Here is a 15,108-nt window from a genome sequence, read left to right as displayed (position 1 = left end):
TTCCTTCCTTTCCTTCCTTCCTTCCTTTCCTTCCTTCCTTTCCTTCTTTCTTTTTATATAGTCTTCGACCCTGTTTAACAAGGTGGTGAGTATGCACAACTCCCCTTCAAATCCTATAGGCCTTTTTTTGCATTAGCATCTCTGCCTCACAGGGATTGCTTGTGTCAGTATAGGATGCAGAGAGCACCCTCAAGGACTATCAGTGTGCTATGTGTTTGCATACCCATTCTGTGTCCACATAGCTGGACCATGCACACATAACAATATGAGAGGACTGAGGTCTTTGCACACTTGGGGAAAGATGCAGAGTTACTCTGGCACCCTACATGAATTTGCACTTGAGGTTCTCCCTGAACACACAGGAAATTTTGTCTAATGCTGTCATGCTGGCAGATATTGAATTCCAGAGCAGACATAACCAAAGTCATAGGTCTGAATTCACTTTGAAATGAAATTGGTCTTATAAAATAACAGAGGCTTTTGCTTTGTTTACTTTCTTTGGTGTGGCTTATTTTTAAAATGTATGCATATTTCTAAGAAGTATCTTGAACATTTATTTTTATCATGGAAATGGAATGCTTCCTGGCTTTTCGGAGTGTCTTAGCATAAGCTGACCAAATTAATGTTGGCAGTTACATACAAAAACCATGTAGGAGAGATTGAAACTGATGTGACTTCCCATCCAAATCAGGTAAGAAAGTTGGATGTCCAGAGGTTGAGGAGAACATCTGCTTGGTTCTTTTGACAGAGTTTAGTAACCTGCTGGGCAGGACACTGAGCTTTGCAGAGCTTACTCGAAGTATGAGACTCTTCATAGTTGTCAGAAAACAGAAGATGATTCCCAGATGTTCAAAACTCATGGATTACTAAGAAAAGCAAATAGAGGGAACAACTTTTAAGGACCTAAACAAAAAATGTCTGGTCTGGCTTAGGTTCCTGACTTGCTAAGTGGGTGAGTGTCTGTTCATATCCAAGTAAGTGTGGGAGCCTCAGGGCTGCAAAATCATTAAATTAAAAACTCTCTGTGTGCTAGGACTATAGATCACATGCAAGCATGGCAGCTGGCTGTGTATTACTTGTCTTCTCTTAATATTCGTTAAAGAATTTGCATCCCAAGATCTGTGGGAGACTGGGATCTCTCATGGACCATTGAAGTGGTATTGGTCTCAGGGTCTTTTGAAGCACACGATCATCAAAACTTCCGTTTTTAATTTATTTGCTGTTCCATCCGTACAAAAATCTGGTTGTGCAATTTACTGGGTTTAGCTGAACTTGATCTTTAAGCATAACTCAGTGAAAGATTTGACCTTAAGACATTTCCTGTTTCATAAGTGGTCTAAAATAAGAGGATAATAAACAAAGGAGTAATTTAGTAACCCAGTTCAACAAATGGTTCCATATTGATGGAGCTATATTGGTTCCAGTATCCAGTGATAAAGTGACCATTCGCTCCTCCTTCTTTTCATATACCAGCAATGTTTTTTTGTTATGTCCACAGGAAACTAGGTGTTAGCTTTAGCCAAAAGTAAAATTACTCTGGCAAAATTATCCTGCACTTTTCACCTTTGTGTGTAGCTGAAGAGCCCCTCTATTTCTCTCAACACCTTCTATTTCCTTTTGCATGATTTTGTTTCTCTGTATTTGGTGCCCGAGTAGAGAGTTTAAGATGAAAATATAAAGGAAGGAATCAATTGATCTCACAGACTCAGAAAAACTACTGCTTAGATACTTCAGTGAAAACTATCCCAAAACTGAATTCCTGTATTGCAGTGTTCACTTTTACAGGTTAATAGTTTGTCACTTGCTTGAGCACACAGGAACTCATTGGCAATTCATCATTCTGCCTTAGTTCCTTTCATTGAATAGGGAGGTCCCGGCTGACCTTTGCACGGGTTTAACATTTTGCCTTCACACCTTCAAGGCTGAGGAGTTTGACTGACATCAATAATTAATTTTTGAACAAATACAGCACACCTTTTCCTATAGTTCCTCTCAAAGATATGAGTCGTTACGCATCTCAACAACAAGCATGTTACGAAGGGGAGAGTCCAAAGGACACTGGTGAGTATTGAAGTGTAAGACTCAGCCTGTCTTAGTACAATTGTTAATGCTGTGTCTCACCTCTTCTATTCTGTCAGTCCTTCTGGATGCTATAGACAAGACAGAAAAGTATTTGTGTGCACTGACTGCAAAGGACAGGTTGCACCAGCTGCTCCAAAGAACTCTAACTGGCTGCTTTGGGCACATGCAATAACCATGATGGGCAGTTCTGGAAACAGTCACTTCAAGTGACTGGGTATCCAGGAAAGCTTTCCAGATGGTGTAGGTAAGATGTAAGACAACGAAAAGAAAGAAAATCCCTGTCTGGGTGGACAGCCTGATGGAACTAAGCACTGACATAAAGAGAAGGAGAAAAATGAAGAAAATGATCCATTAAAACTGAATGTTTAGTTCTCCTGCATTGATGATCATTGTTCATCTAAAGTTGATTGATTTGAACTTGTCTCAAATTGAGCTTTTAAATCTTAGAGTCTAAAAAAGAAAGTATGAAGGTGAATGACACAAACTTTGAAAAGATCTTTGTTAAGCCCGCCTTTTCTAATGTGTATCAACATGTGCTAACATGTAAGAAAAAGAACAGTTAAAACAAGAAAAGCCATAGGTAATATGTTACATTTTTTTGTATTAGTTTGGTATTTTTTATTACTAACCCTGTTCTTAGCAAGGACAATCAAACTAGACAGCCTGGCTAGTTATAACCATTATTATTTACTTTAGCTCTGCAAGTTTCAACTTCAGAGTCTTCCATTCCTGTGCACTAAGAATAAATAAAGTATCCCCTCAAAATTTGTGTAAGCAACTGCCCCCAATTATTACAGCTTGCAGGGTCCTGTGACCTGAACTCTAAACCATGCTGGCCATGACTTGCCATTGAAGGAGACTGATTTGGGGAAAACAGAGGAATCTGGACAACAGGTGCTCTTGTCAGTATCCCTTGCCTTTGAGGGAAGCATAACTTACTATGCAATTTGTATTGCAATATAAATCATGGCTGCCTCAAGCTCAGTGTAATTCCTCTGGTGCAGAGTCTGCAGTTCATGTGATACGTGGGACTGAGGGTCAGTGGCGCAACAGATGTTGGAGAAGAAACTAGGGGACAAATGACTGCCTCCATGGACTCCAGCCTCCAAAAAGAAGCCTCAGACAAGGACAGTTTTCTGGCAGTAGCAAATCCTCAACAAAATATGGGCAAAGTGCAAAATTTTGAAAAGGTTTTAGGGTACTTCAGTTACAGAAGGAGGTACACAGATGGTTTGGAACAGCCCATTCAGATTTTTACCTGCATATTGAGAAACTGGTAAAAAAAGAAGAGATAAAATGGAGGAAACCTGAGATGAATGAGATCAGCCTTTTTTTTTTGGAAGATGGAAGAGATTTTGTTTGGCTTTGGACATATGGCAATGTGGCCCTTCTTTTACATGCAGAAAGGGAATACTACTGTGCTTAAATTTGTACGTTTCTGAGCATGTAGCACAGGTTCTTCAGTGAGATGTTCAGTGAATTATGTTGCAAGTGGCTATTTCAGACTCTGTGTGCAGGAAATGAGAGGCTTTCTAGTTAGAAGGAGACTGGATAGAAGTCCCTGGGAAGAACTCTACAATCATGTCTGGTGAGGACATCTGGGCTGTTACTGGCATTATGTTGTTGGGGGCAGCTTTATGTGCTTGGAATCTCCTAATGACATGGCCTTTGTAGGACAAACTCAAATGCAAGGGCTATGGCTAGTTAACAATGACTGGTGTTATTTTGTTTCTTAAGAATATAATTCCAGAAGTTTGTGGAGAAAACTGAGAAGTAGCCACTACTTCTCTGGATAAGAGTGGATATTTGATCTGAAACAGCTGATAAAATAGTTGAATTTTCTTATAAAATAAATCCCAGCTTCTGAAGAAGCTGTAGAAAATGGATTTTTCGCAGCTTCAACAGTCTTAGAGTAAGAACCCAGAGGATGGATGTGGGACATGTTTCTCATCTAGTCATGCTCTTATGTAATGTTCTTGTCACAACACCCTCAAAAAATGGCAGTCACCTGACACTGGAACAGATGTCATTGTTCTTCAGCCAAACTCAAATTCTAATACCACTTCTGTTGTGTGTTTGAGATGGACCATAAACAAAAAAGAAAGTCTGGGAGGAGTTTAAACCTTTACTGCACATACCACAAAAAGGCACCGCAATGGAAAGCTCTGCTGAATTTTGAGGAGCCAGAAAGCCTGGAAGCTTGTAGGCAGAGTTGTAGGCAGCTTCCCTTTTTACTGGGACTTGGAAAATTCATTAGGCCTGAAAATTGCCAGATCTACTCTGAAAGGAAGGGAGAAGGGTCATGTAAAGTCTAGAGAAAATTCAGACCACTTTTTTTTTGTTGTTTTAATTTGCAGATAGTGAAAAATTGACCTGAGCTTCCAATTGTAAAATTTTGTCTAATAATAAAGCTAGGTGGGGCTGACCCAGGCAGGGAGATACAGTGATGAAGTGTTGCGCCTGGGCAGTTTCCACTGGCAGAGATCTTCTGGAAGCCAGACTGGATTTTAAAGCTCCCCACAGGAACAAAGCTGGCCACCAGCACTCATTCTGTTCTGCTTCTTCATCAGCACTAATCCATACATGCAGCAGCACCCCTGTTATTTATAGGTGACCTATATTCAAAAACTCATTACGATTGTGCACCAGAAAGACACAGAAGGCAACCTGCAGGACAGCTATGACAGGGGCATGTGCAGTGTGTGTATCTAAAGGGAGAGTGCGGAGCAGGTTGATAATGAGCTTTGAAAGCCAGGATTGGCTGGCCATTGATTAACAAAATGAGAAACTGAGGTAGTATGCAACTAGAAGGATTACTGTAAGCTCACAACTTCTCCCCAACTCCTGAGAGAGTGATTTGTTCAACTGACCTTTTGTGGAGCTGGGCTGGAAAGATATAAATTAGCTCATAATACAAGAATATTTTTGTTTAATAAAACTGCCCCCAAATTTGTTTGGAGTTCCCAGGCTTCTCAGGAGAAAAAGAAAGAGAGCTATTATGTTCTACAAAAACAATGACATTTTAGCCTCTGTATTTACTCTTCCCCATAGAAAATCTGCAGTAGGCCAAGGTATGTATGACAGCAATGCTTGGCACTTCTACTGTGCATTTCACATGCCCTTCCAAACAACCAAATGCCTGGAGAAGCACTTCATTCACCAGTTACTGCTCCAAGCTCCCCTGCAGTAAAACAGGTTACCTAAGAGCCTTGCTGATAAATAATCCCTGTACCCTGAAGAAGAATGGATTAAACATAGATGGAGAGGAACAGAAGTCCATTCAAAGGCCTGGATGTTAAAACCTTAAGGGAGAGCTGTGAGACGTTTGAAACCATCCCTCCTTTCTGCTCACCCCAGCTCCTCCAAGCCAGAGCACATGCAGGTTTTGGGGCAGACGCAGTCCACAAGGCACCAGGCAGAAATCAGATCATGTCTTCCTCATCACCCTCAGTTTAGACTCTATGTGGTGTTTCAGAGTCCCTGCTTCTGGTCCCCAGCTTGTTTTGCAGTTCCTGAGAATCAGATAGTTACAGTCTGGCTGGAAAGGATAAAAAAGAAGGGGCCATTTTATACCCAGGTGAGTATAAACTGGGTGGTCCTCAACCAAGACATGGAGTGCCCCATTTCAACTGGCTTGCTAGATCAGAGGTGGCAAAGAGGAGACAGCGAGATGCCATATAGAGATTTGTTTCAGTAGCTTTGTGATGGGGGTATCCATGTTGCATTTTGAGCAGAGAACCCGCGCCACACAGAGATAGGCTTCAGGTGGGCTTTGGGCCCTGTTGCGGCCTGGCGTCACCATAGCAACCGGCAGCCTGAGGTGGGCCTGCGGCCTGCCCCCTCCTTCCAGGCTCTGCCTTGTCCTGTGAAGATTTGACTTCTTTTATCTCCTTTGTCTGAGTTTTTGGGTTGTTCCTGCATTTCAGCATTTGGCCCTCACCCTGTGAAGTAGATGTTGCTGATGCTTTCCTCTTCTATGCCATCCCCTTTCCTGGCATGCAAGCCCTGAGCTGCTAACAGGGAATGGCTACTTCAGGAAACACGAGAAAGCTGAGGAGAAACAGCCTGCTGATAGGTCACTAAAATATGCCTTTTCCTTTGAAAACCTCCCGGTGTGGTTTGCTTCAGTACCAAGAAATTTAATTGTTGGATGTATTTAAGAAATATTAAACTCTGCTTTTTTTTTTCTTTTTCATGTTCAAAGGGAAAGAGCCTGTATCGGTACAATACATTTTTAAAAGCCTTTTAAAAGTTCTCTTTGGCAACACCTCTTTGAAGTCTAATCCAATTTGCAATATAGTTCTTCCAAGTTAATCCCAATTTTTTCAAGACAACCAGAAATGTTACACAAAGGCTTTCCAAAGAATAACACGAGTGCAAGCCGCAATGTAGTTAAATCTCCTGATAAGGGGACAATTCTGCTGTTATTTACAACAGCATACATCCACAGTTGCTCCGCCAGTGGGCTGACCGTGTAGGATCTGCCCCATGGAATCCGATTTACTTCTCACTTTTGCTGGGCTAATTCTGTATTTACAACTCAAACTAAGATTTAGATTTAAAATGTTAATTTTTAATAAGGCAGAAGTTTTCTTTAAGGAGGCTCCAGGAAAAGGTTCTGGTTTGTGTTCATTGCAGAGCTTTATAGCTTTCCTCAGGATCTCTCTAGACCTTCCATATGCCTTTTCTAAATACCTTTCTACACAGTCTCAGCAGTACTATGACTGACCTCCAAAAGACTTATTTTTTTGGTACAAAGGAAGACACCAATTAAATAATGGTGAAAAGATCTCTAAGTGGAAAGACAAATACATCAGAGGAAGTGAACTCCTGGGTTGTACTACCAATCCTCAAACATCATAAAGAGAAATCTGTCTAAGACTGGCAGACAGAATCCCGTGGCTCAGAACCAAAGCTGGAAAAAGCAAAACAGGACTGAAGAGGTAAGATTTTAAATGCTGTAGAAGTTATTATTGGAACAGTTTCCTAAGGGACATGTTTGAGTCTCCATCACTTGACTCTGATTTTAGTACACATGACAATTTTTCTCACACAACCCCCTTCTCCAACTAATCTTCCAGAACTCCAGTTCTCTGTCCCACAGGGATAACATCTCATCATCTGCCTCAGCTCCTCAGATACCAATACTCTTTTTGTTCAGACGAACTGAAAGATGAACATAACTACACCGCACAGGGATTTTTTTCTCAACCTGCGTTGGGCTTAATGTTGACTGCTTCTACAAGGGCTTTTCTGCCCCCAAACTTCTCAGTTGTTTTGCAGGAATATTTGGTTAAATGAAAAAAACATTTCCTCTCCTCAAAGACAGTTTCTCTTCAACAAATGTCTTTTGAAAAATACATGCAATGATTAAGTCATGTGTTGTTGAGTTTGGTGCAGAAATAGTTGCCTTGAGAGAAAAGAAGGATGGCCCAATTATTGCTACGTTCCTTAGGGCCTTCAAAATGGGCAGCTCTTCACTCTGTGTTGGTACTTGTCTGCCAGACTGAAGGTCATTCTAGTAAAGTTTCTCCCAGAGCACCTTAAGCACTGAACGACATTACTGCTTCTCTGTCATCGGAAAAACATCTAGGCAAGAAGGGTGTCTGGTCCAAGGTGTTTCGCATTTGGTCGTTGCACTTTACATTCCTGCATGGTGGATGCGGTAGTATGTAATACTCGTGAGCCAGCTATTCTGAGCCATAATGGCTTTCCAGGACTTTCATTATGTGACCCAGGTGTTCTACATTACAACTCATTTTTCATTCACACTGCAGTAAGAAGACAGGGCAGTCCTGCTTATTATTGTCTTTTTTTTAACAAATCATCTCTATTTGCTGTACACTGATGGCTCATTTGCACCACGAATGGTATGATATGTCAGGTAATATGACCCAGCAGATTTACTGCTCAATTGGCAACATTAGATCACTCTGAGACATCAGCCAAGATCCTATGACATCCAGAATAGATTAGGTAGATTGTTATTGCAGATACAATATACTTCTACAGTGTTTTTCTCTGGGTTCATTTGGATATGGTTAAGTGTGTCTGGCTATGTAACATAAATCTATTTCCAGCTGCATTTATTTAGCTTGCAGCATGTATGTGCTGTTTGTGGATGCATTATACCCGTGTGTACACAAGTGGCTGTGTCTTCATATATTTGCATATATGTAAAAGTATATATCTCTTTATCATTGAAATATTTTCCTTTTCAAGAATCTCTCACATGCCATAGCATCTATTACATTTTACTGATTTAAAAGACGTATCTACTGAAAATAGCTGATTTTCATTCACTTTCTTCCCTGGAAGATATGCTGTTGGTCTACAGTGGTAAGAAAAAGTAGTAAAAGTGACTATGCAACTGAGACATGAATGATAAAATGTAGCATAGCCTTTACAAACTGAAATTAGTGATGTATGGAGCAGATAAAATACTGGTCAGTGTTTTCCTTTAGAAAATGCAATGAAAACAAAATTTCCATTAACACCAACTTGTTGGCAGGAACTAACACATAAAATTTGCATTTTTCAGTGTTAGGTTTCAATGTCCATGTTTTTCTCTGTCCAATGAAAAGGTAAAATTTTTAGCAGAAGGAAAACACTGTCTATGAATTTCCTGTAATTGGAACAACAATTTTCCACAGCAAAACAGACTTGATTTTACTTTTTTTTTAAATAAGGCCTAGCTGTGTGGTTTTCTGGCTTCAGACAGTAATTCCAGAGCTGGCTTATACTAATATCTGGCTAGATGAACAAACCTCAGTTAGATTTAGGTCATACATTGAATGCTTATATCCCAAATTATTGCCTTGTGGCTTGCGAGACTTCATAATGGTTCACTAGCACAATCTGATTCCTTTGTCAGACTGTTAAACAGCTCATTAGATCATTCCATGATCTACGTCGTGGGCTGGCCCCCTTTTCTAGTCAAAGAAATGGTCACCCACTTGTGAAAAGCACTTCTTGTATTAGTTATGGATGTAGTGAGTTTGTGTAGCTATAGCAGGCTGAACATAACCCCCACTCCAATGCTTGCACAGTGACATGGCACATGATGATGTGATTATAAACTTAGAGATCCTGCATTTCTGTCCTGGGCACAATCTTACCATACATAGAGTAAAAATACATTCTGCAAGGTGATCTGTGCAAACCCAGAAGCTGCTGGTACAGATTTGGGCAGCCAGTGGCTGCTACAGCTCTAAAGAAACTGTGTAAATGCCCTTAAGTGGAATATGTTGAAGTCAAGAAAGGGTTTAAAATACCCGTACTCTGTGGCATGTATCTGTGTCATTGTTTCTCTCTTCTCTAGACTTTATCACATGTGGAGGCTTTCCCAAAATTGAAATACCTATGGTTATTTAGTTTTTCTTTTTTCCTGGCTGCAAAATAACAGGCCTTGTGCAAAAGCAGTTGCTCTGCCTTTACCAGAGTTATATTTCTAAGAACAGAGTCCCCAAAGAAAAGGGAAAGCAACGTATCCTTTTAATTTTAAACTGAAAATTGAGATTCTACTTCATATTTCTATGTCTCCTTTGCCAAGAAAAAATGTTAGAAAGGCCAGTGGCTTTGCAGACCCATGAAATCCACCCGGAGCTGATCTGAAAATAAACAGCATCAAAACTATATGGTTTTGCTGAAATAAAACCCTGAAGCAATAAAACAAATGACTAACACTTTCTATTGGTCTACGTAGTTTAGTACATGAAACATACATGTAAGCAACTCAAGATGAATGAGTCATCTTGACTTAATAAAGATTACAAATACTTGCTAAATATTTGAAAAGTCACATGCCAGGACCCTTCATCGCTTGTTTTGTTAGACTCCTGCTTTGCCAAGTCAAAACAGTCAGAAATCATAAAAATAATCCACACAATCTGTCTGAAAATGCAGTTTTTCTACATTATTTTCCTTGGTTTACAGCAGCAAGTCTTCCTTTCTGCCATCAAAATTTTGCAATAGAGAGAGCATGACTTCCTCTTCTCATAAGGTAAGCAAATGTTTTGCATTTATCAAGTTCCCAGAGTCTAAACGGAGATAGAGAGTCAGCAGACCTCACATGTTTATGTTTCTGTGCTGGAAATGAGCCACGGGAAGTTGCAGTTAAAAGGCTGCTATGTCTCAGGGTTCAAGGGACACAGTAGATATCAATGGCTTTAACATAACTGAACATCTGAAGCTCTATTTGCCTTAGTATGAATTGTAAGTGCTCAGAACATCCGTTAACAGAGCCAGAAGCCAGAAGCCTACACTTATTCATGAAGCCCATTGCTAGTTTAGGCTGTTCACAACCTTGCTTTCCTATAAAAATAAACCTAATTACCCATACCTGCCACCTCACCAATCCAAAGCCCATCCTGTCTAGCGCTGCTCCTACATCTGGCTTTCCTTGGACGCATTTTCTTTTTTTCATGGAAATTTTGTATAAGTGTAATTTGGAGATACATTTTTTTTGTTGTTGTTTTCAATTTAGGTCTGGATATCCAGATGTCTGGCAGCCCATCTGGGTTTTTGTGCCAGTTAAGCTGCCGGCCACCCTGGAATATCAGCTCTGTCCATTGCCTGTGAATAGATTCAAGCAGTCACAAATATGCAGTAAAGTAAGTGCTTTGGGGATAGTCAGACCTACTCCTCAGGAGGTGTAGTTGTGGGTGATAAAGATGCATATTCAGGACATGGTGGACTACTGCATACGTGAAAGGACTGGCTCTTCACTAAGTGTCAGGCTTACTAAAAATGCCTAAAAGTGGAAACACTCATTTGCTGTCTGGAAAGAAATAACTGCAGTGTGTTCCTGAAAGACCTGCACAGGTAACAAGAAAAGCTTGTTACTTTGAACAAAATCAGGGAATGCACTCGGTCAGGTGGAAGGATTGAAATTCCATTTGCTCAATTCCCTCCAAGTTAATGGTTTACGTTGAAACTATTAGTCTCTAAACAGAAATATAGTAATCAGCAGCCAAATGGGCTGCTCTTCTCTTACAACTGTGCTCCTTAGATCAGAGCTCAGGTGTGTCCCTTTGGCAGCAGAGGTAAATAAGCGATTGAATGTCAGTGGAACAAAACAAGTGGTAGCAAGGGCTAAAGGCTACACACTGAGTAGCTGGGGAATTAAATTGACTTAATTGATCATAGATGGATGAAATTTCTTATGTCACCTGACAGTTGAGTTATATTTGCCATCTAAGGGCTTAATGCAGATTTAGTTCTCTGCTGTACATGTGCTCAGTGCCTGCAGGAGTCACTATGGTGCTGAAGGGACTAGCCAGTGTCTGCAGTAATACATAAACAGGAAGAATTATCATTTGGCTTTTACTGTAAAGTTTGTGCTCATCCCATCAGAATGCCTCATTTATCTGGCACAAAGGAAGAGATGCAATATTGCTGGAAAAAGGAAAGGAGATACTCCTTTCTGGAGATGGCTTCTCTCCAGTTTTGCTCCAGTTCAGCCTCTGTTCCTTGCAACAGCTGTATACAGAACTCCAAGCCAAGTGGAAATATGAAAGCCACATTTCTCACTGATTGATCAGCTTTATTATTAATTTTCTTTTTGGAAATGAAACTAATAATAATGTTTATTATTAACTTTATTCACCTTTACTCACATAGGTTGTGTCTTGCCCTCCATGGTGATTGTTTAGCTGCCGTCTGCAAACAAAGTGGCATATACTCCCCAGACAACCTTGTGAAAATAAAAATCAAGGATACAGATCTATTATTTTGGAGGCATTTGGCTGAGCAGTACTCAGGGCAGCACTGGAGCCCTGGTGAGAAACACCACCACCCAAGCCCTTATTCAGAGGTCAAATTAAGTTTTCCACTACATCTATGTACTACTGGGGTGCTGTCATCAGTTTGGTTTGGGTCTTAAAGGAAGCCACTAGTTGTGAGTTACAGCTTCCCACAACCAGCTCTCAGTGGTGCACACAGAGAAGATGCACAAAGTTAATCAATCTGTAATTACAAGAAAATGTATTGATAACTGAAGTTTATTTTGAAGGTTAAGTAACCGGTACATCAGAGCTACGTTTTCCTGTGAGGGTATAGGGTCACTTTCACTGCTGCCTGTGACTATTTTGATCTGCTCCACCTCTTTTAAACACATTTTTTTTTAAATGGACAGTGACAGCCCCACATAGAGCAACTTCATTATTATTTACATTTAGGTATTAAAGGAAGAAATATAAATTTCTGGGTATTTTGTGGAGGTCAAAAACTGAAAACAAAGGATGAACACAGGACAGCCCTTTTCAAATAGTCTTTGTCCATCGTGTAACTCCAGTGCCTAGGACCTTGCACTTTTCAATACACGTAGGGTATTTTGTGTACAGATCAGATTTTTACTGAGGCATTTCCAGCTGTGTTCTTTGGGAGAGATGGTTCACAGTAGAGAGAGCTCTGTTAGTCACCTTCATACAAAATAAATTGTACTGGAGACAATTGCATCTGATACATCTGTGGACAATGAACAGTTTTTAATGTAATTTTTTTGTAAAGAAATGCAAATTAAAGGTACATTTTAGAAATCCCCTTTGTCTTAATTGGTGGTTGGCTCTCAAGTGAACTTTCTTTTTTTCCTGAGCCTATTGCTAGTGTCTGTGGTATTGTTAACTTCCCAAATCCTTGCCTCAGGCTCTTCAAAAATTCATGTTCCTGTATCTGTGGTTCAATGTTGCATCTTCTCCTTTTAGTTTTAAAATGTCACAGGTGGGAAGGCAAAGAAAATGGAAACCTGGCAGTTTAGCACTTTTGCCTCCTCCAAGAAGGAAGTGCTTTAAACAACTGAGAATATAAAAAGAAAACAGGACAGCTCTTTTAAAACCAAAGAAAATTACTGAATATTCATTTGATATAAATTAGGTCTTGGGGAGGAGTGGTAATGACCACCACTAAAACTTCACTGTGGTGACATCACTTGTTAATTTTTACATAAATTATTATTATGCAAAATTGTACTTGTATATTTGTGCATATTCATAGAATGTCTACGAAAGGAAGTGATTTCCTAAGCTGAGCAAAAAGTTCATATGGACATGAATTGTGAGTTTATCAACAATGACAGAAAAAGGCAACAGATTCTGTAGATACAGCGGCTTACTGGGATCAGCTGGAACATGCGTAGGGCACTTTTGGACCAGAAAAACCTGCCTTAGCTGTATTTTTGTTTGTCTTCACTGCAATTTATATCTCCCAAGGAAATGGTACTGCTTGTGTGAGGAAAGGGAAAAAAAAAGCCATGTTTTTTCCACTTGAAGAGAAATGAAAATGTATTCTTAATTACTCCAGTCTCGGTTTTTCAACATTTAGAGATACCAATCCTACTAACTTAGGCAGTTACTTTTAGAAAGCTTATGTGGAGAATATGCAGGCAATTATTAAGTCATTTGTCTATTGCAACAGAAGATTAGGAAGGGTTTGATCTTCACTCATGCAAGGGCATTGTCTTTACTCATAAAAGCTTTGCTTTGTACACACAGGGGTTTCTAACCTGGGGCTGGATCACACCCCCATCCTCCCCTATTAAACCCTGGGATAGGTTTTCCTTGTGGACTTTCCCATACACCATCCATTCAAGAGGGGTGTAGTTGCTACTATCCTCTTCCCCCAACACCATCATCATTTCCTCCCTCACGGATTGATCTGTAGGGCTGGTTCACAAGTGGATCCAGAAGGGCTTTGTGCCCCCGCAGAAGGCCTTATTCTCCAGATCCCTTCTAGAGCCTTGCTGCTGCTGCTGCCCAGTATCTCCTGGCTTTGAAGCTGACTGCCAGAGGCCACTCCCTGGATCATTTGGGTCTTTCTCTTTCCACCCTTGAGTTGGAAGGGTAATATAGATACATGCAGTAAAGCAGGAAAGCAAATCTCATCTTGGGAATTGCCTCTGGGAATTTTTCAGAAACACAAAAGGTTTATCTGAACTGTTATGAAAAAGCAGTACAACCCCACAGCGAAACAAAATGCAGAGATTTATAAACACAGATTTGAAAATCCTTTTGTATTTTGTGTCCGCTTTCAAGGAAATCACTCAGTAATACATAGCAGTGATGATACATTGTGTTTCAACTACTGAAATTCAGTGGCCAAACCACGGAGAGTAAGATTAACACAATTAGTTATTTATGGGTGTTGGATGTTTAGCGAATAAGACTCTTTCCTTCACTGGAATGCTTAATTGGAAAGATGCTTTCCTTTTTGCTAGTATCTGTCCTGGTGTCTCCTTCACTTCATAAACAGGGACACATCAAAGATTTTATACCACTGTAAACCAGCCTGAATTATATTAATGCACAGTGCTCCTATATGTCTGGTTTCCTACCATTTCCAGAATATGGAACTTATTTTCATTTCCGAGTATCTTAAAATATTTAGCACCCCTTCCTTTTTAGTAATCTTCTTTGTGTTTGCTGTGCACTATGTTCCTCCTAATAAAAGAAAATATTCAGACTCCCATTTTACAAGCTTTTAAAAGAACACCAGACTCCAGTGCCTTGGTAAAATCTCTTTTCTACCAAAGCTTTAAAAAAAAAGTGTAGATAACTTGGGAATGTGTGGCATTCTTATTTGCCTTGAAAGCCTTTGATTTGACAGTATTTGCAACCAAGTTTTGTAGGCAGTTCTTCAAGACAAGCAGTAACTGAGTTTGCTTATCTTGGGCTATGCAACTCCTTGCTGGGAATAATTCTCTTTACATACACTCCAAGCTATTTCTTTAGTAAAATGTGCCTATGCTCCTATTATTTAATTGAACTCAGTTAAGTGACGGTCGTTTTTGTCATAGCAATGGAGGCAATGGTGTATTTAAAATTCCATTTTAATCTTTACATTATGTTTGTGAGAAAGATCTTTAATTTAAGGCCTGAATGAAGGATTGTTTGTCAGTTGAGTATGATATTATCTGTAATATCATAATTTCCATTTTTTAATTTCAGATTAATTTAAATCTAAGCTAATGATTCTTCCTTCCTTCCTTCCTTCCTTCCTTCCTTCCTTCCTTCCTTCCTTCCTTCCTTCCTT

The 15,108-nt window shown here is 39.9% G+C and overlaps 1 long non-coding RNA gene across 4 annotated transcripts in view; it reads left to right on the top strand.

Moving 5' to 3' along the window:
• The window catches only part of LOC110405166, a 41,793-nt gene continuing 30,814 nt past the window's right edge, over positions 4,130-15,108 (top strand). For 2 of the 4 annotated variants that reach the window (XR_002442708.1, XR_002442705.1), the window contains exons 1-2: positions 4,130-10,084; positions 10,568-10,694. This is a non-coding gene — a long non-coding RNA (uncharacterized LOC110405166). The remainder of the gene's footprint in view (positions 10,085-10,567; positions 10,695-15,108) is intronic. The other 2 variants (XR_002442706.1, XR_002442707.1) reach the window with 2 other exon arrangements.

Source organism: Numida meleagris, chromosome 12, assembly GCF_002078875.1.
Source record: "Numida meleagris isolate 19003 breed g44 Domestic line chromosome 12, NumMel1.0, whole genome shotgun sequence".
Classification (NCBI taxonomy): domain Eukaryota; kingdom Metazoa; phylum Chordata; class Aves; order Galliformes; family Numididae; genus Numida; species Numida meleagris.
Note: the sequence above shows the minus strand (reverse complement) of the source record. Positions and strands in the feature narration are given on the sequence as shown.